Source organism: Ursus americanus, chromosome 10 (assembly GCF_024610735.1).
Source record: "Ursus americanus isolate L20-20 chromosome 10, mUrsAme1.1.p, whole genome shotgun sequence".
Classification (NCBI taxonomy): domain Eukaryota; kingdom Metazoa; phylum Chordata; class Mammalia; order Carnivora; family Ursidae; genus Ursus; species Ursus americanus.
Genome location: NC_142136.1, coordinates 8,731,026 through 8,754,271, shown reverse-complemented (window position 1 = coordinate 8,754,271; position 23,246 = coordinate 8,731,026). Strand labels below are relative to the sequence as shown.

General features: G+C 41.5%; 1 protein-coding gene across 1 annotated transcript in view; it reads left to right on the top strand.

The window, feature by feature from the left end:
* Positions 1–23,246, top strand: part of ERCC5 (ERCC excision repair 5, endonuclease) — a 153,411-nt gene that overhangs the window by 65,583 nt on the left and 64,582 nt on the right. Inside the window, exon 16 of the mRNA XM_045812782.2 lies at positions 13,415–13,528. The gene's annotated coding sequence lies outside the window, so the exon portion shown is untranslated. The remainder of the gene's footprint in view (positions 1–13,414; positions 13,529–23,246) is intronic.

Sequence of the window (23,246 nt, the reverse complement as noted above, 5' to 3'; positions counted from 1 at the left end):
AGAGCAGGCAAACGTCTGCAAAGCTGAGGGAGGGGCTCACTGCGGGGCCCAGACCTGCTGCCTCCGTAGTCTGTCTCATATGCACATCAAACGTGGTTCACCTCTCCATCCTTTGTTCATTGTTTCCGGACCTTGGGCGGTGGCACGGCTTTCTGAGCTCCAACTGTAATAGGAAAACTAATGCACACTCTCCTCAGGTGAGATAAATTTGAGATTGCATTTAAAATCAGGAGGTTAGGGGGCGCCTGGGTGGCACAGCGGTTAAGTGTCTGCCTTCGGCTCAGGGTGTGATCCCGGCGTTCCGGGATCGAGCCCCACATCAGGCTCCTCTGCTATGAGCCTGCTTCTTCCTCTCCCACTCCCCCTGCTTGTGTTCCCTCTCTCGCTGGCTGTCTCTATCTCTGTCAAATAAATAAATAAAATCTTTAAAAAAAAAATAAAATCAGGAGGTTAGGAGTGAACAAACACAGGGTTTTATCACCGAAACGCATTTTTGTCCTTAACTCCAAATGTCGTATTTGCTTTCTTTTTTTTTTTTTTTAAAGATTTTATTTATTTATTCGACAGAGATAGAGACAGTCAGCGAGAGAGGGAACACAAGCAGGGGGAGTGGGAGAGGAAGAAGCAGGCTCATAGCGGAGGAGCCTGATGTGGGGCTCGATCCCGTAACGCCGGGATCACACCCTGAGCCGAAGGCAGACGCTTAACCACTGTGCCACCCAGGCGCCCCTGTATTTGCTTTCTTATAAACCATAGGTACCTAAAGCACAAACTATGCCTTTCCTAAACTGTAATATTTTAAGATAATACTTCCCTTGATCTGTATGAGGCTCATCTGGGTTAAAGTATTCTTTGCTGTTTTCTGGCACTGATAGGAAACATGCCATTTGCTCATGCCTTTAAACATACAGTTGTTCAACATAGTGATGGAAATTTTGAGACTATTTTGAGGGCCAAGTGCCTCTTTTTTGGAGTTAAAAATAGAGGTTCTGGTCTTCTTCTGGTAAGCATTTCTTCAACTACCCCATTGTCTCTCTAGAAACCTCAGGATTATCTTGTAGTCCATCTTCTCTCTTGTGGGGCGTTTAATCATCAAGGCTTATCAATTTTACCTCCTAAATATTGCCCTTTAAATAGCCAGCAGTCTCCCTGACTTTATGTTTTCCTCCACTGTGTTGTTTTTAAAGAACAGAATCTTACAGGGGCACCTGGGTGGCTCAGTCAGTTGAGTGTCTGACTCTTGATTTCAGTTCAAGTCATGATCTCAGGTCCTGAGATTGAGTCCTAAGTCAGGCTCTATGCTCAGCAGGGAGTCGCCTGGAGATTCTCTCTCCCTCTCCCTCTGCCCCTCACCCCTACTCACGCATGCTCACTCTCTCTAAAATAAATAAGTAAATCTTGAAAAAAAAAAAAATCCCAGAATCTTACACCATCTCTCTGCAAACATTTATTTATTCAGAGCATCCAGAAGGACACACAGGGAGTGAACGGGGAGCAAAAGGAACACTGATCACACTGGGTGAACTGTCCTCGAGCTGATATGGTCAGGTCACTTCCCTACCTAGCTCTTTCGTGCACCTGCTGCTTACAGTCCAGACTTGTTTCCAGGTAGCACAAGGGCCCCTGTCAGACTTCCCCATGCATGCTTTCTTAGTCTCCACCATGTTCCTTTCCCTCTCCTTCCTCCTCTCCTGCCTCCTTTCTTTGCTACCCTGTTCCCTTTCCCTCATGGATCTGACACCCAACTGCTTGCTCTTCCCAGGGTCACCGTGATCTCTCACAGTCCATTCCTTGCTCTTCTCCCTGATCTCAGCCCAGAACACTGTTCCCTTTCCCATCTTGGTTTCCTGTCCTTCTCTAAAGCCCCAGCTCAAATGTCCCTCCTGTGTCAACTCCCCAGAGCTGGTAGCGCCTCTCTCTATCTGCTGGTGCAGCCAAGGGTAGCTACACCACTTGCTTTGTCATTATTGGTTTCCATCTGTACTCTCTCAAATGGACTGAATGCTAAACTGAGTCGGAGTTGATGCTTTTCATCACTGCTCGAGTGCCTAGCACAGGGTCTGCCATTTCGTAAGTGTTAATAAATGTTTGTGGATAAACAAAATAATAACATTAATAATAATTAGAGCATGTCACCTCTCTAGCTAGTGTTACATATTTTTCATTTTGCTCCAGACACTTTAATTCTGGACTTTGGCCAAGAGCATCAGTTTGGCTGAATGGAATGAAGTCAATTAGTTACCATAAAATTTACTCCTTTACTAGATTTTTAAGTGACCATCCAGTTATGTATCCATTCTTTCATATCACAGACAGTATTGAACACTTCTATTGTCTGGTGTTTTGCCAGCCTTTGAGAATAGATGTCCAGACCAGGTACCCAATTAACTTCATTTTGGATTGTTTCTAGGAAGGGAACTGAAGACCAAGTGGAACAAATTTGTCTCCTTATGAGCTTCTTCTGGCAGAGTTTCAGTTTTGGGCTAATCTTTCAATTCCAACAAACACTTGAGTGAGTGGAGGGCTGACATACTGATCTAGTTATAAATGATCCTGATAAGTTCCTCTTGGGTTTGGCTAACGTCTGGGTCAGGCATCTCTGCAGGGCTGAATTATTTCTAGGTCAACCATTTCTTGGTTCTTTTCTCCACGTGAACACTTAGAAAGTCAGATAAGAAGTATTTTCTAGGTAATGCAGAAGTGGAAAGTGCATAGTTTCTGTTGAATTTCAGATTCCTTCTTAGGAAGACAGAAGGGCATTGACTTATATGCTGATATTCTCGTTTACTTGTGGTGATTTTGTTAATCAAATGCTCACTCCCTTTTCTATATTCCTGTCTGCTCAGCCTTCAGAGTAGTGCTGGCATCTGAGTTAACTGAACGGGAGGAGCAAGTTTTAGAAGGTGGCAGAACGCCAACATTCCTTTGCCTTCTGTTGTCTTGTAAGTGATGCCAAGTCATGTGGTGGCTACTTGTAGCAGAGGAAAAGATTATTAATTGTTCCCTGTCAATTCTCTCAAGGATTTCTCAAACCACTGACTTCAAGTAGCTCTGGTAAAGAGATTCGAACAAACACAATGACACTTAGTAGAATTAATATTCTATGAAGAGAAAGTTTTGCACTGGCCTTATTTTACTTATTTCACCTCATCCCCCTCATCTCTCATGAAGTAGGTAGGACGAATATATAGAGAAGCAAAGCTAAGGCAAATGACAACATCTCTTCCCAGCCACCGAGTGACCTGGGTGCACAGTAATGAGCATAAACACTGTGGACTCTGTGGCAAGGGAGAGGAAAATGCTGACAGAGCACTTGCTTTGATTGGATTTATAATATTATAGGAAGAAAATGAAAGCAAGAGGGAGAGATAGGAAGGGGTGAGGTAACATGGGGTAGAGAGGGGAGCCCTATTTATGGCTGTTCAGTGGTCATAACTCAGCAGCTTTGTTTTGCCCACTCAGTGAACTGACCTTCCCCAATACTCTTGTTTGACAGCCTTAGAGAATAAATTCCTCCTTAATCCACCTCCCAGGCCCGGCAGAGGTAGCAGGAAGAGAGCAGCTCCACACAGAACCAATAAGTTCACTTCCAGAGGCGAAAGGGTAATTCGTTCTGCCTGCTCACTCCATCACTGACCTTTCCGTTCGACTGCCGCTCAGGGTACCAATTAGTGCTAATTGCTGCCGATGGTGGTGAAAGATTCTGCAACAAGTCTCTGCTAAGAAGAGGGCTAAGACCCCTAACTCATTTTGTATAGAGTATGCCCATGAGAGGAGGTACTTTGGGATAATATAGCAATAAGGCCGGGCTGGGGGAAAGAAGATCATTACCAGAAGCGCAGTGGTTTTCAGCAGGCCTGTCTCATTATAGTACACTAACAGCTACTGAAATCACACTTTAATTAATTTTCCCAGAAAGAGGAATTTTTGCAACTTCTTATCCAGATCTGACTTTGATGTAGAAGGACCCAAAAGTATCCCCAAAGTAAGAGTCAATCTAATTATGTCTGGGGTAAAAATTCAGGGCCTCAGCTCCGCCTAGCAAAGCAGCAGGAGATCTTTATGCCCAGCGAAATGAATGTTTAACAGACTTGCTATAATGTGTCAAAGTTTCCTGAATAAAGTTGAGCGAGTAAGCATTGCTTTTAAGATCTTTTGATTTGATGGATAAGAAAATATCAGTATAGCAAAGTAGGTCTCCTTATATCATTGCAATTAGCCACATTACTGCAAGTGGAAAATCTCTCAAAGGGGATTGGTGGCCCTGGTGTCATATTTTTAAATTAATATAAGAAGAGCTGCTTTGTATTAGCCAAGAAAAAGTTGAGAGTTTTCAGATTTCAGATTTGACCATTATACTGCTGAAAAAGGCAGTTGTTTCATATATATATATATATATATATATATATATATATATATATATATATGGGCTGAGCAAGCTTCAACAATTGCCAACTGCCAGTTATAAATAGCTTTCCCATTTGAAACAAAACTTCATCTTTCAAATTGCTACTTTCTTAAGGAAAGAAAAAAAATGGTGAACTTCTTTCAGCACATACCAGCTGTTCCAGATGTTATGATTACACATCTAGGACCACATTCTGAACTACAAATATATACAGGAGGTTGACTTCCCAATCTCTTGAGTAAAGTAACATCACAAATTATCATACTTAGACCATAGTTATGTTCTGGAAGTGTTTGTTAGTGATTTGTAAGGTGGAGGATAACTTGATACTCAGATTTTCCATGAAACCTATTGTAACTGATAATAAATTTCACCGATAAGATTATAACCTTATCCATTAACCTAGTTCAGACTTTGTTTTACTTATAATGAAAAATAATAAGACAGCCTATTGATATTTTATTTGTAAAAACAAAAAAGAACTAAATTGAATAACAGATGTTTTTAAAAGTGGGACTGGAAAGAATTTGATGAAAGATTGAGAAATTAGAAGACTGGGGAATTTTCTGGAAAGATCAGGCTATCTTCAGAGGCTAGACCCTGTGATGGCCCAGACAGTTCCTATGATGGCCACCAGATGGCGGTATGAGACCAGAGCTTTGCGTGCGGATGCGGTGATGCTAGCGTGGTCAGTGCTGGTGGCGGCAACAGCAGTTTTAGGGCAGGTTGGGGATCAGGCAGAAAGTATGCACGTGCTGAGCATCTCCTCAAACAGTTCTCCATCTCAGACATGGACCAGCCAATGTGAGATTTTAGAAATGGAACTCAGATGAAGGCATTTTCTTGCTCAAACTCTCCAATGGCTTCCCAGCACCGGTAGGATAAACCCTAGACTCCTTACCCTGGTTTACAAAAAGGGCTACAAGATATGGCCTTGACCTTATCAGTCCCCTAATCCGACTACATTCTAGACACACTAGCTTCTACGCTTTTTGAAAGAACAGAACTCGCTCCCTAAGAACCTTTGTGTCCATTGTCCTGTTTGCTGGATGTTCTTATTTATGTCTTTGAGTAGCTGGTTCCCTCTTCTTGAGATCTTAGCTCAGTGGCATTGTAGAGTAAGCCCATTCAATCTAAAGTATTAACCCAATGACTTTCCAAAATGCATCAATTTAGTTTGATTCTCTGAAAGCCTTAATCGTAATCTATTTCCTCTCCTCCTTCCTTCTTCTCTCCTCCCTTATTTCCTTCCTCATCGGGGAGATGATCTATATATTGTCAGTTTCTCCCCACTGGAATGCAAACTCTGTAAGAGCAGGATCTTTGTATCATGCATTGCCATTTATCTCATCTTTACAATGGTGGCAGTTCTTGCATAGAGAGAGAATGAGTGGATGGATGTTTGAGATATTTATAAGTTAGGCATTTATAAGCAAAGGAGAACTAGCATTTGGAGTAAAATTTACCGTAACTGACTGAAGTTTCAGTTTTTTTCACCTGAATTTTGTTTTTAAGTTTTAAAGTTTTTTCATCTACATTTTGTTTTATCCCATCAAACATTTACCGAGCAGAGCTTGTGACAGGTACTGGGGGAAATCCAGAGCTGAGCACTAGTACCACCAGTTATGTTTTTGGAGCATAGAGCTTTATACATATTATCTCATTTGTTACTTGCAACACTACTGTGGGATGGGTGCTTTAGCCCTTCATTCCATTTTATAGATTAGGAAACTGAATTTAGTTAGGTAATTCATGAAACTCAAGATACATGCCTATTCAGTTGTGGAACTAGGACTCAAACCTGTTAGGAAACAGTGTATTCTGAGGAGTGAACAAAGAAGACAAGCCGTGGGCTCAGACTCCCCGCATAGCAGGTGCTAGAAGTACCAAACAGCAACTATGCCAGAGTTAAAAAGACATAAAACATGTGATCATAATGAAAACAATACTATCAAAATGGTCCATAAGGATTTGACAAAGAACCAAATGGAATTTCTTAAAATGAAAGAATATAGTTATCAAAATAGAAATCTCAGCAGGTAAGATAAATAAAGTCCAGTAGAGCTAAAGAAAGGATCAGATGAAGAGAGAATTAGTGAACTAGAAGCTTGATCTAAGGAAGTTATCAAGGACACAATACAGAAAGAGTAAGAGGTGGAATTATGTTGAGAGGACGTTCAGAGGTGCGGAGGACAGAATTGGAAGGTCCAGCGTATTTCTAGTAGAAGTTCCAGTGTGCAAGAAGAGAAACAAGGGAGAAGGAGATATTTGAAGATTTGTTGACTGAAACTTCGGAAAAATTGACTAAAGACATATATCTTTAGATTAGGAAATTCAATGTTATTGAGCTGAATAAGTAAAATAAATCCACCCCAAAACATCCTGATGAAGTTTCAAAACACCAAAGGCAAACAGATCTTAAAAACAACCAGAGAAAAACTGTAGCTCGTCTGTAAAAGAATAGCTGTTAAGCTGACAGAAGACTTATCATCAGCAGAAACAGATGCTAGGATATAACGGAATGATATTTTCAGAGTGCCAAGGGAAAATAATGGTTAGCAACAACTCTGTACTCAGTTAAACTATATCTCAAGGGACGGGGCAAAATAAAGACATTTAGAGGTAGAGAAAGACTGAATAGTTTGCCACCTGCAAAACTCTTGATCAAAAACATCGGCATAAATTTACTCCAGGAAGAAGGAAATGGAACCCAGAAGGAAGGAGTGAGGAGTGTAAGAAAGAATGGTGAGCGGGGGCGCTTTGGTGGGCGGTCACTTGAGTGTTGGACCCTTGGTTTCCGCTCAGGTCATGATCTCAGGGTCTTGAGATTGAGCTCTGCGTCAGGCTCCATGCTCAGTGTGGAGTCTGCTTGAGATTCTCTCTCTTCCCCTCTGCATCTGCCCCACCACTGCTCAGGCACTTACTCTCCCCCTCCTGCCATCTCAGAAAAAAGAGAGAGAGAGAAAAAAAAGAGTGGTGAGCATGTGGGTAGATGTGTATAAGCCACAAGCACGGCAGTGAATTTGAAGGGTAGAAAATTCAGGATGGATTGAAATTACTGCATAATCATAACATAAATGGTGGGGAGAGAGTGTCTGGACATAAATCATTCCAACATTGTCTCAAGTTGGAGATACTGATTATCTTTGGACCTTAAATATACTTTTGACTCTGCTGAGGTAACAAATAAACCCTGAAATTTCAAGGTGATTTCCTCTGAGGTGATGACTCAGCAAGCCCCCTTCCTTGGCTTGGGGACACCCCTGCCTTTAGCACATGGTGTCTCTGCACTCCGAGAAAGGGAAAGAGGCTGGGGTGTCAGGCAGGATGAGCGTGGCCAGGCCTGCATGTGGACCACCTCACATCTGCCCTCACACGTTGCCTAGATACCGTTCCAGTTATCCCCATTAACTGCCCTATTTTCGTGTATCCAGAAGTAGGGACCAGTTTTTCAAAAATACTAAAACACTAAAAGAATAGAAACTGAACTTGTAACTTCCAAGTAGAGGAGAGAAAAAGAAGAAATAAAACTTGATGAAAACAATAAAAAGCTGGAAAGGAGGAAAATAATGTAGAAAAAAGATGAAAACAGAGCATACAGTGAGATGGCAAGAAGTAAGCACAATAAATATAATTACATTAAATCAACCACTTATTATCCAGAGATTATCAGAATGGATTAAAAGTTCTTTACAGGTGGGGCACCTGGGTGGCTCAGTTGGTTGAGCATCCAACTCTTGATTTCGGCTCAGGCGATGATCTCAGGGTCATGAGATCGAGCCCCGCATCAGGATCAGCTGAGCGTGGAGTCTGCTTGGGATTTCTCTCTCTCGCCCTCGGCCCCTCCCCACTTGCCCTCTCTCTCAAATAAATAAATAAATCTTAAAAAAATTTCTTTACAATCAAAAGGCAAAAATAAAACACCAAGCCAGCTGTATATAATTTACAAGGGACATATCTAAATGTAAGGACACAACAATTGGAAATTAAAGGGTACAGAAAGATATACCAGCTAAATACTGAATGAAAGAAAGCTAGTTTAACTGTAGTAATAGCAAGCAACATGGGCCTTAAGGCAAAAAGCATTGTTAGGGCTACTAAAGAGGATTACTACATTTTGACAAAAGGGATCAATTCAGGAGGAAAATATAAGACTTCAACAACTCTAAACTTGTAAATCACCTAATAATGCAGCTTATATCTCAACAGCAAAAACAGGCATAATTACAAGGCAAAATTGACAAATCCAGCATCAGAGTGGGAAATTTGTAGCACAATTCTATCTGTAATTGCTAGATCATACAATATAAAAATGGGTAAGGTTATAGTGGATTTGAGCAACAAGCTACAACACTTGATCTAATGGATCTGCTCCCAGTATAAAGAACTCACATCAGGGAAGATTCTGCAATCATTTCTCCAAGAAATGAACGTGGTCTAGACAAAAACAATATCGCTGGGTTGAGAGGACGGAACCGGGGGTTCAGGTCATAGGATTTGCTGCTTACTGAGCATGTGCACCGGAGGAGGGGGGGTGGAGGTGAAAACCAGCCAGGGGGACAGGACCCTGTGAATGATGACAGCAGAAAGCAGCAAGGGGGATGTTTGGGCAAAGGGGAGGGCATGAGTTCTGGTGAGATATCTTGAGTTTATGGTGCATTTCTAGTAGGAAAGCTGAAAGTGAGCTCCCATGCTTGTTTCCTTTGAGTCATATTCTGGCCCATCTGGCATTCCCTATATACCTGTTCAATATGACAACAACATTGCCGACTCACCTGGATTTGATATTTGTGATTGGAACTGCTACTTGATCAGTCAGATGGTATTTAGGGGGCTTATATTGAAACAGTTTGTTGTTAATTGACTAGAGCACTTCAGTAGGTAGAGCTTTTCATTTCCAGTGAGTTACAGAAGTTCACTATCGATCCTTAAGGGTGGTCTCTATATTGAATCAGACATAGTAATAATAGCCATCATTTGTAAGCATTGAGAGCATATGAATTTTTCCATATATGCTATCTATTGTGATTTTCAAGCAATGCTAGGACGTAGATAGGATAGGATTTTGTTTTTATACCCATTTTGCAGATGAGGAAGTTGAAGATCAAGTCACATGACTGTATCCTCTTGAAATCTCCTGCTGGTTTTAGGATTTGGCCTTTGCAAGGTGGTTTGTAAGTTGGAAAGGTTGAGTGAGAACATAGGCACATTCTGTTTTCCTTTGGGGCTCAGTGCAGAGTGCTACCCATTTATCTCTTGTGCCTGGCTTAGTGTTTTATGGGCTCTATTTCCATGGGGAAGTTTTGAGCCTGGAGCCCATGAATAGGTTAACAGGTGTGTTTACTTTCTATCCACTGATTTTCTTTGCCTTTTTACCTCCTTCCCTCCTTCTACTGAGTCTTCTCATACTGTGTTGGGTGAGAGAGAAAAACTATAATTCCTGAATGGATTCTGTTCTTTGGCTGGAGCTCTGGCCAACAGTATGTATGTGCGATATCCTGGAGAGTCCACAACTTTTGTTGATTCTCAGAAGAGTCCAGAACCTACCAAAATTGAGAACCACTGTAGAGAGAGATGGAGATAGTTGGAAAAATGGGACTAAGCTTCTCAATGGTCAAAGAGAAAATGTCCCTAATAGCCTACGTAATTTTTTACATCTCTGAAATGAAACACAGATTATACAAATTAACTTTCCAAAGGATAAAAGTAACTATAATATTCCTTACATTTGTTCATGTCTTTATAGTTTTCAAAAGTCATTTACCTCCATTGAAACGAACATAGACAGGTAGCTAAGAAAACTTTGGCGTAGATTCCTGCCTCTTTATGCCTCTAGGCCTTAATGCTTTCTCTTCCCTCTGAAATTTTCTCCTCTCATATTCCACTTGCCATTCTCATGCTCAAGACTGAGACAGAATGTTCCTTTTCTGGGAAGATGGCTATTAGCTCACCCCTAGTCAGATGTAATCACTTTCCGGTCTTCCTACCCAGGCTGGGTTTTCCCTGAGCACCAGAACCAGACCTTTTCATCTTCAAAAAACCCTCTGTACCACCTAGCCTGCTGTCTAGGCCAAGAGGAAGTTAATGTGTCTTATTTTTTCAAGTTGCGTGTGAGTAACTATCAACAATAAAGTGTCTTTTCACTCAAAGATTTCTGAAAATGCACACATGAGAAATGAGCGAATGGTTGAAAGGAAGAATGAAAGGTAGCTTTCCTTGAGATCTGCTGTGTGGTCGCTGATGGGGACCCCAACGTGTGCTCTTGGTGCATGGTTTTGGAAAACAATCCCTGAGCTTGCCTACCCATTCTTTCTCTGGCCTTAAATTTTTCTTTCTGGATAAGACCTGAACACAGAAAACTCTTGCTGGCAGTAAAGAATTCACCTACTATGCACTCATGTTCATTCAGTGAATATTTATTGAGTGCCTATTAGGTGCCAGGCATGGTTCCAGGCACCAAAACTAAACACCAAAACACAGAAGAAAAACCTCTCTTCTCAAGGACTTTATATTCTATTGTGAGGAGACAAATAATCATCAAATACAATAAATAAATGAACATTATAAAATATAGAGCACTGTCAGGGGTTTTGGGAATTTGGGGCAAGAGTGGTGCACGCCTGTGTTTTAGATAGAGTGGTCCAGAGAGACCCCCCCCTGAGGCGGTGACAGTCATGGGAAAATGTGGGGCGAATGAGCCATATGTGTGTCTGCATTCCTGGCAGAGGGAACAGCCAGGGTGAAGGTCCTAAGGAAGGACTGTTGCAGGAGTTTCGAAGGGATAGCAGCCAGTGGCACTAGAGTGGAGTGAGCAAGGGGGCGCATCATAGGGGATGAAGGTGAAGGAGTTAGGAAGGGAGCAGGTCTGTAGGGAGCCATAGGCCATTGAGGACTTTGGCTTTTTCTCTGGATGAAAGAGGGAGCCATTGGAAGGTTTTAAGCAGAGGATGAATATAATTTGGCTCAGTGGTTTCAGAGGCTCCCCTGGCTGCTGTGCTGAGAGTAGATGAGTGAGCACTGGGGGCCGAGGGAAGATGCTTCAGTGAGCCACGGGAGGCGGAGGGGGGAGCGTGGGCCATGTGAGAAGCGGCTTGATAGACATTACCCCAGTCTTGCATCAGAGCTGTGGAGGGAATGGTGCTTTACTAATCGTAGTCAAATATGGCCTGAAACGTAAGACCAAGGAATGTTCTGGAAATGCTTCTATGAAAGTCTTAACATGGGGAATAATTTGGGATGCTTTTGGGTAATGACAATGCATAAGCTCCATTTAGACTGAAATCTTGCTTTGTTTTACCCGGGCCTTCCTCCTATAAAAGAACTACTGAGTCACCAGATGTACTAGAAATTTAGTCATTTTGGCTGCATTTCATAGGCTCTGTGGAAGGAATCCTTCCTGGATTTGGTCAAGAAGCATCCTATCTGAATAATTTATTAGAGGATTTTGAGGGAGTTTAGATGTTAGGGGACAATATTTGGACTTTTCAAAAAGTTGTGGACAATGTTCTGCCGCAGCACCACCTGCAGTGCTGCAGCCACAGCACCCTTGATTCGCAGATTGGGGAGAAGGACGAGGCACAGACAGGTTAGCTTGCGAAAGAGAGCGCGGGTGCAGGGGACGATCGCCACGAGTGATCACCCCGAACAGCTGCAACCTTGCGTATTTATTGGCAACAATCAGTAGTAATCACAATCAATCAAGGGAGTGATCCGTATTACATTCTAGTGAATAGTAGTGCATCACGGGGAAGGTCACGGGATCAGGTGATGTAACGTTTAGCAAGTGGAGCCTATTCTTAAACATGTTTCTAGGGACCCTGCGGGCTATTGTCAAGAGCAATCAGGTTTCTGCAGTGTTCTGCCCCAAAACAGTGGGCGTTCCCAACTGTTGGACAAGCCGGGCCTTCCTGGCCCCTTGGCTCTGACATTTACACTGAAGCCTGCAAGGTCACAAACATGTTTTCCTATTATATCCTTAACATAAGTTTTTGGCCAGTGGCTGCTGCAATGTTTTGTACTAAAAGCTATTAAAAATAGCCGTATCTTGGGTAGGAAATTGTTTACAAAATAGAGGAAGGGTAGGAGAAATGAGTTTTGTTTTGTTTTGTTTTTCTTCTCCCCTGGACTGAAAAATCGAAACAGTAACATTCTCAGTAATTTCTGGAAGTTTATGGTAAGGACTGCCACCCCACGCTTACCCTCAGTTCTGAAGCCAGGTGAGGGGGTTCTCAGAGCAAATATGATAATGTCCGTTCCCTCTAAAATCCCTTCATGGTTTTGCATTGCCTTCCTGATAAAATTCAAATCCTTAACGTGGCGACCTTGTCTACTTTGTCCTCCGTCCTCTCTCTTCCCACTTCTTTCCTTGAGCTCCGTGTCCTTGTCAGGTGGACTATCTCCAGTTCCCTGTGTGTCTCAAGCACGATCACAGCACTGTGCTTTCACACCTGTGGCTGCTTTCCCTTGCAGGGTCCGCTGACCTGCGCCGCCACTTCCCACTCATCCTCAGCATCGCAGCCTGGGAGTCACTGCTTCCAGGAAGTCCGCCCTGACTCCACTTTTGAATTCAGTGCTGTTTCTTGTGTTTCTATGGCATTTTGTGTTTATTGCACTTACCACAAGAGATTGTTTTGTTACTATTGAAAAAAATATTTTTAAGAAATTCCCTCGATATTCTTAAATAAGGCCCTGGTATATAGGACATACTTAATACCTGTTTGATGAAAGAACAAACTCAGGCCTTCTGTTGTATATTCGCAGGTATCATCACCACCAGACACATCTGTATTTTGAGGACTCTGGGCTGGGCTTACTCATAGAAAGATGTTTATATGTTGTGGTATTTTGTGACCACAACAGAGTTCCTCAATGACTGTGTTATCTTGTATTGCATTCCATAAACGATTCCATTTCTCTGTTTTTTTTTCTTCTTCTCTCATCTTTGTTTAGAATGTAAATATTTTACAAAACAGATGATGGCAAAAACATTTCCAATTTGTATTACAGGAAAGAAATGAAATTGACCCTGGGTTTTGTCATAAAGAATGCTCGAGAGCCAGTGTCCTGAGTTTTTCTTCAGTGACCCAATTTAAATCACTTTGAAGAAAGAGAAGGAAAGAAGTAAGTCTCCCTTTCACTCTGCCTCTTTGTAGATAACTACTGAGCGCCTAGGCCTCAGGACTCAGTATCACTGCAATAAAGGCGTTTTGAGATTTAATTTCATTGAGGTGTGGAAATGATCTGTATGTTGTGCCGTCTTCTGGAGTGAATTGGCCTATAGCCCGCTCACTGTGTACGATAGGAGAAATCAGGTGTGCTTTAGCTGATGGCTTCCTGCTTCCTTCCACTGCTCTTGGTGTGTTTCAGACCCTCACCACCTTATGACTGGCTGGCTGCAGTCCTTCTCTGACTTCCTGAGGTGACAGCATCCCTATGGGAGAGTGGCTCAGGGCCATGGTGGCTATTGGAGACCAGCAGTGCTGGAGAGACAAGCTTGGATCAAGCAAGCTGAGGTCAGCACAGCTCTTGCTGGAGAGGTTAGGTAGGCCATGCTGGGAATGAGATGGCAGGTCTGGCCTGGCATTAGGCAAAATTATGGACCTAAAACTTGATAGCCAGGTGGCAGAAAACTTCAACAGGGCTGAAATAGCATGAATAATACACAAAAAGATTGGTAGCTTTGACAGGGAGCCTCTGTAGAATGAGGCCTTTCATCCAGGGTAATTCATATCTATTCCGTTGGCCCTGTCCCTGGTGGGGATTTACTGATCTTAAAGCTCCCTTATCTGCTAAGGAGAATCCAGTTCCCTTAAAAGGAAAGCCTTCTCCTTATCCAGCCACGTGTCTTCAGTAAGTGAATGAGAGGGGAGGAGTGCAGAGCTGGACTTGGGATTCTCCCTGGGGTGTTGTTCTAGCAGATGTCTCTGGATTAGCTCTGGGGATTGGGGAGACCGTGAGATTGGATGAGGGAAGCAGTTCATTTTTCTTCTGTTGGGTTTCTCCTTCTGAGATCAAGTCACCACATGGAGCTAAGGGAGAGGTTTGGCCTAGAACTTATTAATACTCTCCATTTTCCAGTTTTCTACAACTCATCCTGTACCTCCACGTCTCTTCTGCACATCATCATCAGATAAACCTTCCTGAAATGTGGTTTCCATGATCTCATTTCTGTGTGATAGATTCCAACCCACTTAGGCTGATATTTAAGAACCTTTACTATCTGGCCCCAACCGACCTCATTATCTCCAACACAGATCTGGGACCCAGTGAAGCAAGTGTGCTCACTGTTCCTTGAACACTCCATAGCAGTCTTTATGAATTGTTCATTTCTCTATCACCCCTTCCTTCACCCCTTTCCACCTACACAAAATTCTAAAATAGATGCTTGTGTAGAACTCTGCCTGTTCCATACAGTCTTCTCTGACCACTCTTCAACCTCTCTCAGGCCAGTGGGGTTCTTGGATTTCTTTCCGTTATATCTAACTGGGTTTGGTGATTTCTGGTGAGAGAGAAAGCACACTATAAAAGGACAGTGTGGAAGGACTGTGGTTTCCTGAAGTAAACGATCTGATTTCCTCCAAGAAATGAGAACTTTTGAAATGCACTTTTGCTTTGGCCTATTGAGTATCCAATGGCTCCGTCTCTCCACGTGGCACTTGCTCAAGATTCACTGGGGATATTTTTGCACCATTGACTTTGAACAGACTTCAGGGGCTCATGTGGTAGAACATTCTCAGGGCATGCTCACGGTCTGGAGTCCAGGACATTCTCGGTGACCTGTGGCTATCAGTTTTCTTTCTAAGTACACAGGCACAGCTTACGTAATTCTGGTCTCAAAGGTGTTCCCAGGACACTTGATCGTCAGTGGGATGGTACACATGGGAGCAGGATAACTAGAGAAAAATTTGGACAGTCCCGACTTTAAACTCTGAAATTGCTAGCTTGAAGAAGACCCCAGGTAGAAGGTCTTGGGGGTGTGGGCCAGAAAAGTGGGTTGACTCTGTGGTATAAAGTCCTTGTGAAAACACAAAGATAAGATTTAGATCTCTAGGCATGTTTGCAATATACGCTCTATAAATGCAGATTCCATATAGGAATCACAGGAATCGATTAACTTTCTGCAATCTTAAGACAGATGGGCTTTGTGTGGAGGGGTCAGAAGCATCCAAATCGTCCTGAAGGCATTGTATAAACGTTTGCCTTAATGCAGCAAATGTTCCGTGGATAATATCTTCCTGCAGAGTTACATCAAATGGAAATCGAGCTGTGTACTTCCTTAGCGTCTCAGGCCACGACGCTCTGTGTATTTAACTCAAAACTCTTTAAGCTATAATGGAGCATCCTTAATGGATCATTTGGCATATGTGGTGATGCTTACATGAAACAAACTTCTAAAAAATTTAAACTAAACCTTTTAGAAGTCCCCACTAGGGAGCACAGTTGTATTGAAAGGTAATGTAATTTGTGCCATCAGAAGCCTTTTGTTAGTCTCTTTTAGAAAGCATTCTTCTTTTTATTTCCCTGACTTCATTTTTTTTAAAGAAAATTTATTATTTAATTAAATGAAACATTTTCAGATGCATTTATTTTTCCAGAAATCCCATAGAAAGCTATAATACACTCTCATGGTTCTTATCCAGCTCAAGTTACATACAAATTATATTTTATCCAGGTTTTCTCACCCCTTATTTTTATATATAAAGTTATATTTAGGCAGGGATAATGGTGTGGTGGGGGAGACATATGCTGCACATTCAAATTAATTTGCATTTTAAAGAAATGTTCAGTGGCTGAGTTGTAACCATTTGGAAGAGATTTTTATTCTAACACTGTTAACTACAATAATTAGTTTTTAATAAACTCTGGTCCTGACATTTTATTAATTAGTATGACTGAATTTGAAAGTCAGCCTTTTGTGTTACATACATGTATATATGCATTTATTTTTTTATGATGAAACTGGCATATTCTCTTTTTCATTATTTTGAATAGAGGTCAGTAGTTTGCAATACAGATCTCAAAGAATTTAGCAAGCAAATTGTCCCACAAGACTCTGTATTTTCTTTTTGTAGGAATGAGGTTTGATGACCCTTATGCCACACAGGCTTAAGTTGAAGACAAAGTGCAACCCAGAGTGTTCCTGTAAAAATTTTAATGATCCATTTAGGTGATTGTAGCTGCAATTATAAGGAATATTGTAGTTCATTTTTCATTTGCTCATATATATACAGCAATTTATTTCATATACAATCTGGACACATAACTCAATAGTTATGACATAGTTACCCAAAAATATCTGGGCTATGTGAATTAAAAAATGTTCTTAATAACCTTGCATTTCTTTCTGAAGAACCTATAAAAAGGAATGATTGCTTTTCAGAGAGGCAAAGGATAATCAAGAGCCCTGAGGGGGACAAATCTCTTCTCATGGCTTTGCTCGGGGCTCAGCAGTCGGCTGCCTTTCTTCTCCCCTGCCTGCTAAAGCAAACCAAGAGACTCATACTTGATTTCTGCTGGGGAGCCCAACACTTACCCCCTTTAGGATGAACCCCATAACTTCTTACATAAGACTCAGTTCAATTAACACCTGGGTCAAGACTGGACTTCTTCCTTAGAGCAAGTTATTGGGTTAAGATTCTAGAGTAGGAGACCTCGGTGATCCTTTGAATATCTTTTTGTAAATAAATATGGCTCCCTTTAAGCCTGGAGCCCAGAGCAGATTTTCTTGGTAAAGAGCTGAATCTTTAATGGCTACAGCCATTACTCCATTTACCTAGCATGTAAGTGATGCTTACTCTTTGCCAGATGCGTGCAAAATGCCTTACCCATAATTAACTCATTTCATCCTCACAAAGACACAGAGGTACTGTGACTACTCCCATTTTACAAATGAGGAAGTAACATGCCTAAGGTCACAAAGCTGGAAGGGGGCAAAGGCAGGATGTGAACACTCCAGTATTTGAGCTACAGTCTCTGCTGACATTATACCGTTCTGAGCTCTTCAGTCACCCTTCTGAAACCTAAATGTTCGCATACCCTGGCTGGTGTCTCTACACCAGTCCTGGAGGATGCTCCTCCAGAATAATTCTGCTGTCCCAGGAGAAGTCCGACAAACTCATAGGACACCACTACCTTCCTCACCTTGCACCTTGCAATCCAGCCCCAGGGAGCATCTTACTGTCTCTTAACTCCGTGGACTTTCTCAGACCTCTGTGCCTCTTTACCTCTCCTCACTTCCCTCGTACAGCATGCCTTTCCCCTCCTTGTTCATAAGACACCCTCCTAGGCACCTTTCAAGGTTCTTCTCACTTGTCTCCTCTTCTGACTTTTCCCACCTTTCACCAGACTTAGGCATCAATGCTGTGGACACACATACATACACCTGCACCCCTTCCCTCCAACACTTCCCATTTGATGATGGTCCTCTTGTGTCTGCTTTCAGCCTGGTTTGAGTCCTTTTAGATTGGATCTAGGTCTGGCTCCATAAGTGCTGGAGCCCAAAAATTCTGGGTCATAGGTATGGGGCCCAGTGAAACCCTAGAGAATTCCTAAAAAGCTGGCCACCCCTTGAGCAATGGCTTGTTACCATTCTATGCCTGGCAAACGCCTTCTTAGATGGGTCTGCCAATTAGCCGAAACAGCTCTCACAACTGTAATAAATTGTTCTGGAACGCAGTCTTCCAAATACACATATATCATGAGAAAAACCTAACTGTGCTAACTTTGAAAGGCACTGGCTGATTTGTGGGAATCTGACCAAAATACTAAAAACAAATGCAAAAACAAAAAATACCCAAAACATTCCACTGAGAGAATATTAATTTTATACTAAGTATGCTTATCATATCCTCATGGACACATAATATTAGTATTTCCATATGGTCTGGAAATACTAAATAGTTAATAGCTTCCTTTGCAATTTGTTTCTTATTATGACTTCTCCAGGAACCTGCAATAGTTTTGGCAAAGCGAAATAACAATGTATTTCTATAATCATAACAATCTACAATGGTTCTTTAGTTAGCCTGGTTTTGATATTCAAAAAGTAGAGATATTAATTTCACATGCAAACAGAGGATAAGAAAATGTCAAAAAAACAGTTTATAAGTCAAATATGTGTTATAACAAGGTTGTTAATGTTTTAAAGGATTCTTTCAGTAAGTACCCTTAAGTATACTTAGTGTTACTAATTCCTCTTTTTTTATTGAGATATAATTGACATACATTATTTTAGTTTCAGGTGTGCAACATAATGATTCAATATTTGTATATAAACGATCAACGCAAGGAGTCTAGTTAACATCCATCACCACACATAGTTATAATTTTTTTTCTTATTATGAGAACTAGTAAGATTTCCCTTCTCAGCAACTTTCAAATAGGCAACACAGTATTATTAACTACAGTCACCATGTTGCACATTACATCCCCAAGACTTATTTATTTTATAATTAGAAGTTTGTACCTTTGGACCCCCTTCGCCTTTATTCCCCAACCCCTTCCTCCCACCTCTGGCAACCACTAGTTTGTTCTCTGTATTTATGAGTTTGCTTTTAACTGTTTGTTTTTTAATATTCCAAAAAATAAGTAAAATCATATGGTATTTGTCTTTCTCTGTCTTATTTCACTTAGCATAATGCCCTCTTGGTCCATCCGTGTTTTTGCAAATGGCAAGATTTTATTCTTTTTTTGTGGCTGACTAGTTGTGTATCTATACCCCATTTTCTTTATCCATTAATCCCCTGATGGGATTTTAGGATTGCTTCCATGTCTTGCGTATCATAAATAACGCTGCAGTAGACACGGGGCTGCTCCAGACTCTAATATGTTGTAGTTACCTTTTACTTCAGTGGGAAGAAAATAATAAATAACTTAATAATTACAATAGTAAATAAGTTAATAATTGTAAGAAAAGCAAAGGAAAGAAAATATTTTGGGTCGAATAAGGTACCCATCTGGAAAATCTTGCCTTAAGTGGAACCTGTTGGTGTGCATCAAGGATTTTTCAGGTCAAGCAGAAAGAACAGGTGCTGAGAAATGGGTGAGAAGCTCGGGTGTCTCCATTAGCGGGTCCTTCAGGGGTACGCTGTGGGGTGTCTGTTTGTACGGTCTCATCGGATGATTTCCAAATAACTGAAACAACACGAAAGTTTCTCTTCTCCTTCACCCACGGGCAGTGTGGGGCTCTAGCTTGAGCAAAACCGAAGGGAATAAACAAGTGACCAACTACAAAGTCTCAAGGAATGTTTGGATAGCATCTGTCAAAAAAGTTACCTGTAGCTGGAGAGATTTGGGTTTTATTCTTATCACTTGCTAAGTGCTGTTGAGCACAGTTGCTTTGTCTCTTTGTCTTTTTTGGTCGTTGTGTTAAGGGTTTACTTGCTGAGTCTGGAGGTTTTGATGAGGTGAGGTTGGTAAAGTAGTTTGAAAAGTGGAGTGAACATATTACTTTAAAATGAAGTACTCAATTACTGGTTGACTTTTAACTTTTACCTTGAATCACTTGCCTATTTAATTGAACACAAACTTTTGTCAACAGATGAAATAAAGCAAAAAAAGCGCCTATATACCACACGTTTCTTCCTCTGGAGCAAGAAGTGCTCTCACTGGTAACTGATGCAGTAGTCACAAAAGGGTTCATGCCTTATATGTCATTTGCTAAAGTTCTTGAAAATGAAATTTGTTTAAAAACCTTTGTAAATATCCCTCTTCTACATGATAAAGACTTTCTGTGCGATAGAAGGGAGGTCTAAATCTATTTGCTGGCACTTGTAAATTAGAAATTTTGCACAGATAATAAGTGCAACCATGCAAGAAACCACCACTGATCTCAACTTGAATTATTTCATCCAGTTCCTACCTGGAAGGCTTTTTTTTTTCTTCTTCTCCAGTGCAATTAATTAAGCAAACGGGACCAACGTTGGTACTTTTGACAGATTATAAGAACAAAGGCTCTTGCATTGGGGCTTTCATGGGTCTCATAAGTAGACAGTCCTCATAAATCCTGCATAACAGATCTTTTGATTCTCCCTCAAAAGCTTTATCATATTCCAATTGGTACTCAGAACCACAGGAGGCCTGCTACTTGCAAATTTTTCTATTGCTGTTTTCATTTCCTCTCCAGTAATAGAGGCAATCAGTTTCTCATTATCCAGAAGATCCAGTTTTGGCATTTTAATTTTAGCCAGAATTTTCATAATCTCTCTGTTATCAGCTGCTAACTCTGATGCAAATATCAGTTTGGAAAATTAAAAAAAAAAGGGAACTTTTTACATCACTGCTAGCTAATGATCAAATGCAGACCTATTGAAGTAAAAAACTATGGTCTTTGTGATTTTGATTCTTATTAGTATATTAGTGACTCTTCACTTATTTATAAAACTGGATAAAGATTTATTAAGAAAATCGTAGCATGTAGCAATGCTAACCTTAAACATTTGTTGAATTTCTCCTTTGGGCCTGGAACCACATTTGGTGTTAGGATCATGGAGAACAGGTCTGGCTCGAGTGGAAAAAAATCAGTGCTTTTCAGCAAGAGAGAAATTTTACTGATATGCAGCATAGTTGGGCCCCCACTATGGGAGCACTGGTCTCCATTAATTTTGTGCCAGACTCCACCCCTCATCCCTCATCATTGGCCTTATGTGTTTTGAAGAATAAGAATTACTGTTTAGTGGGAGAGATAATATATATGAAAAACAAACAAAAACAAGAGGAAAAACTCACATGATTTATAATTTAAATTATTAGACAAACTGTACCAAAATGAAGAAATGGCTTCCTTGTGATAAAATAGAATTCTTTAAAAAGAACTTTAGAAAACATCTGGATGTAGCCTTTGATATTGATTTGGTATTCAGTGGCCAGAGGTCCAAATTTAAGCTTTCTTTTTAAAAGAATATTTATTTATTTATTTTAGAGAGAGAGAGAGAGAGCATGTACGCACATGTGTGCAGGCTTGCATGTGGCGTGGGGGGAGGGGCAGGGGAAGAGAATCTTAAGCAGGGTCCACACCCAGTGTGGAGCCCAACATGGGGCTGGATCTCACAACCCTGAGGTCATTATGACCTGAGCCAAAATCAAGAGTTGGATGCTCAACTGACTGAGCCACCCAGGCGCTCTCAGCTTACTTTTCAACACTAATTAATGTGAATGTGTTTGAGTTTCTGCATGATTTTTCTTAGGAAATTTATTTCCTCTGCCTTAATAATTTGGTTTCTAATGATTCAGGGTTCATTCTTTGGACCTGTGTTCCTCTGGTATCTCTCTCTGCTTTAGGGGAGTGTCTCACGGACTCTGAGGGCTGAGACTCGAGCGTGTCATCCAGGCTAGTGGGACACCAGCCTATGGGCTTGGGACTGGGCAGGGGGCACTCTCATGCTCTCTGTTGGAATCTGTGACTCTGATTAGTCAGGGAGGAAGTGATGGGAGGCTGTAGTTTTTAGGAAAAGCAAACAGTTTTCCCTGCCCCCTTGATGGCTGCAGCTGCTTCATCTTGAGTCAGCAGGATATAACAACGACACAAGGAAATATATTTCACATGAGAGGAGAGAGACTGTCACCATTTGGGTTGCCTCCTGGTTTTCTGCCTGTGATTAAGCTCAAGGTGCCAATTCTTTTCTCGTTCTGCTGACTCTTGCTGCAGAGTGCTGGCTGAGCCTCAGCTGAGGGAACAGGGACACCATCATCTGGGAAAGAAAGTTCTAATGGGGGTGGGAGGTGGTGGTGGGGTATAGGAGCAAGGAGATGCCAGGGAGTGTGGCCCAGAACAGCTGGGGTGAGTCGTAGAACAAGCATCCAGAAATTAACAACACAGGAAACGACAGGATACAGAGAAAGGGGAACCCTCTTGCACGTTGGTGGGACTGCAAACTGTAGCCTCTCTGGAGAGCAGTGTGGAGTTTACTCCAAAAGTTAAAAATAGAACCACCCTACAACCCAGTAATTGCACTACTAGGTATTTACCCAAAGTTATAGAAATAATGATTCGAAGGGGCACATACAGCACAATGTTTATAGCAGCACTATCAACAATAGCCAAATTATGGAAAGATCCCAAATGTCCATTGACTGATGAATGGATAAAGATGTGGTGTACACACACACACACACACACACACACACACACACACACACACACACGAATATTACTAAGCCATCAAAAAGACAAAATCTGGCCATTTGCAATGATGTGGATAGAGCTAGAGTGTATTATGTTAAGCAAAATCAATCAGAGAAAGAAAAATACCATATGATTTCACTCATATGGGGGAATTTAAGAAACAAAACAGATGAACATATGGGAAGGGAAAAAGAAAGAGAGGGAGGCAAACCATAAAAGACTCTTAACTATAGAGAACAAACTGGGGGTTGGTGGAGGGAGGTGGGTGGGAGATGGGCTAGCTGGATGATGGGTATTCAGGAGGGCACTTATTCTGATGAGCACTGGGTGTTATATGTAAGTGATGAGTCACTAAATCCTACTCCTAAAACCAATGTTATACTGTGTGTTAACTAACTGGAATTTAAATAAAAACTTAAAAAAATAAACCCACAATAAATCCGTAACACACACACACACACTCTCTCTCTCTCTCTCTCTCTCACACACACACACACACTCACACACACATACACACACACACACACACACACACACACAAAAGAATGGAAACATCCAGCACACATTTCCTGGATACCCACCATGTAAAAGGCATTAGGCATTGCTGTAGGTGTACAGGGCCTGGGTGGATGGCAGGTGGTCCTCACAGGACAGGCTCTTCTCATGGAAGTCAGTGTAATCACACATAGGTAGTCTATTGGGGAGACCCTCTGCTTG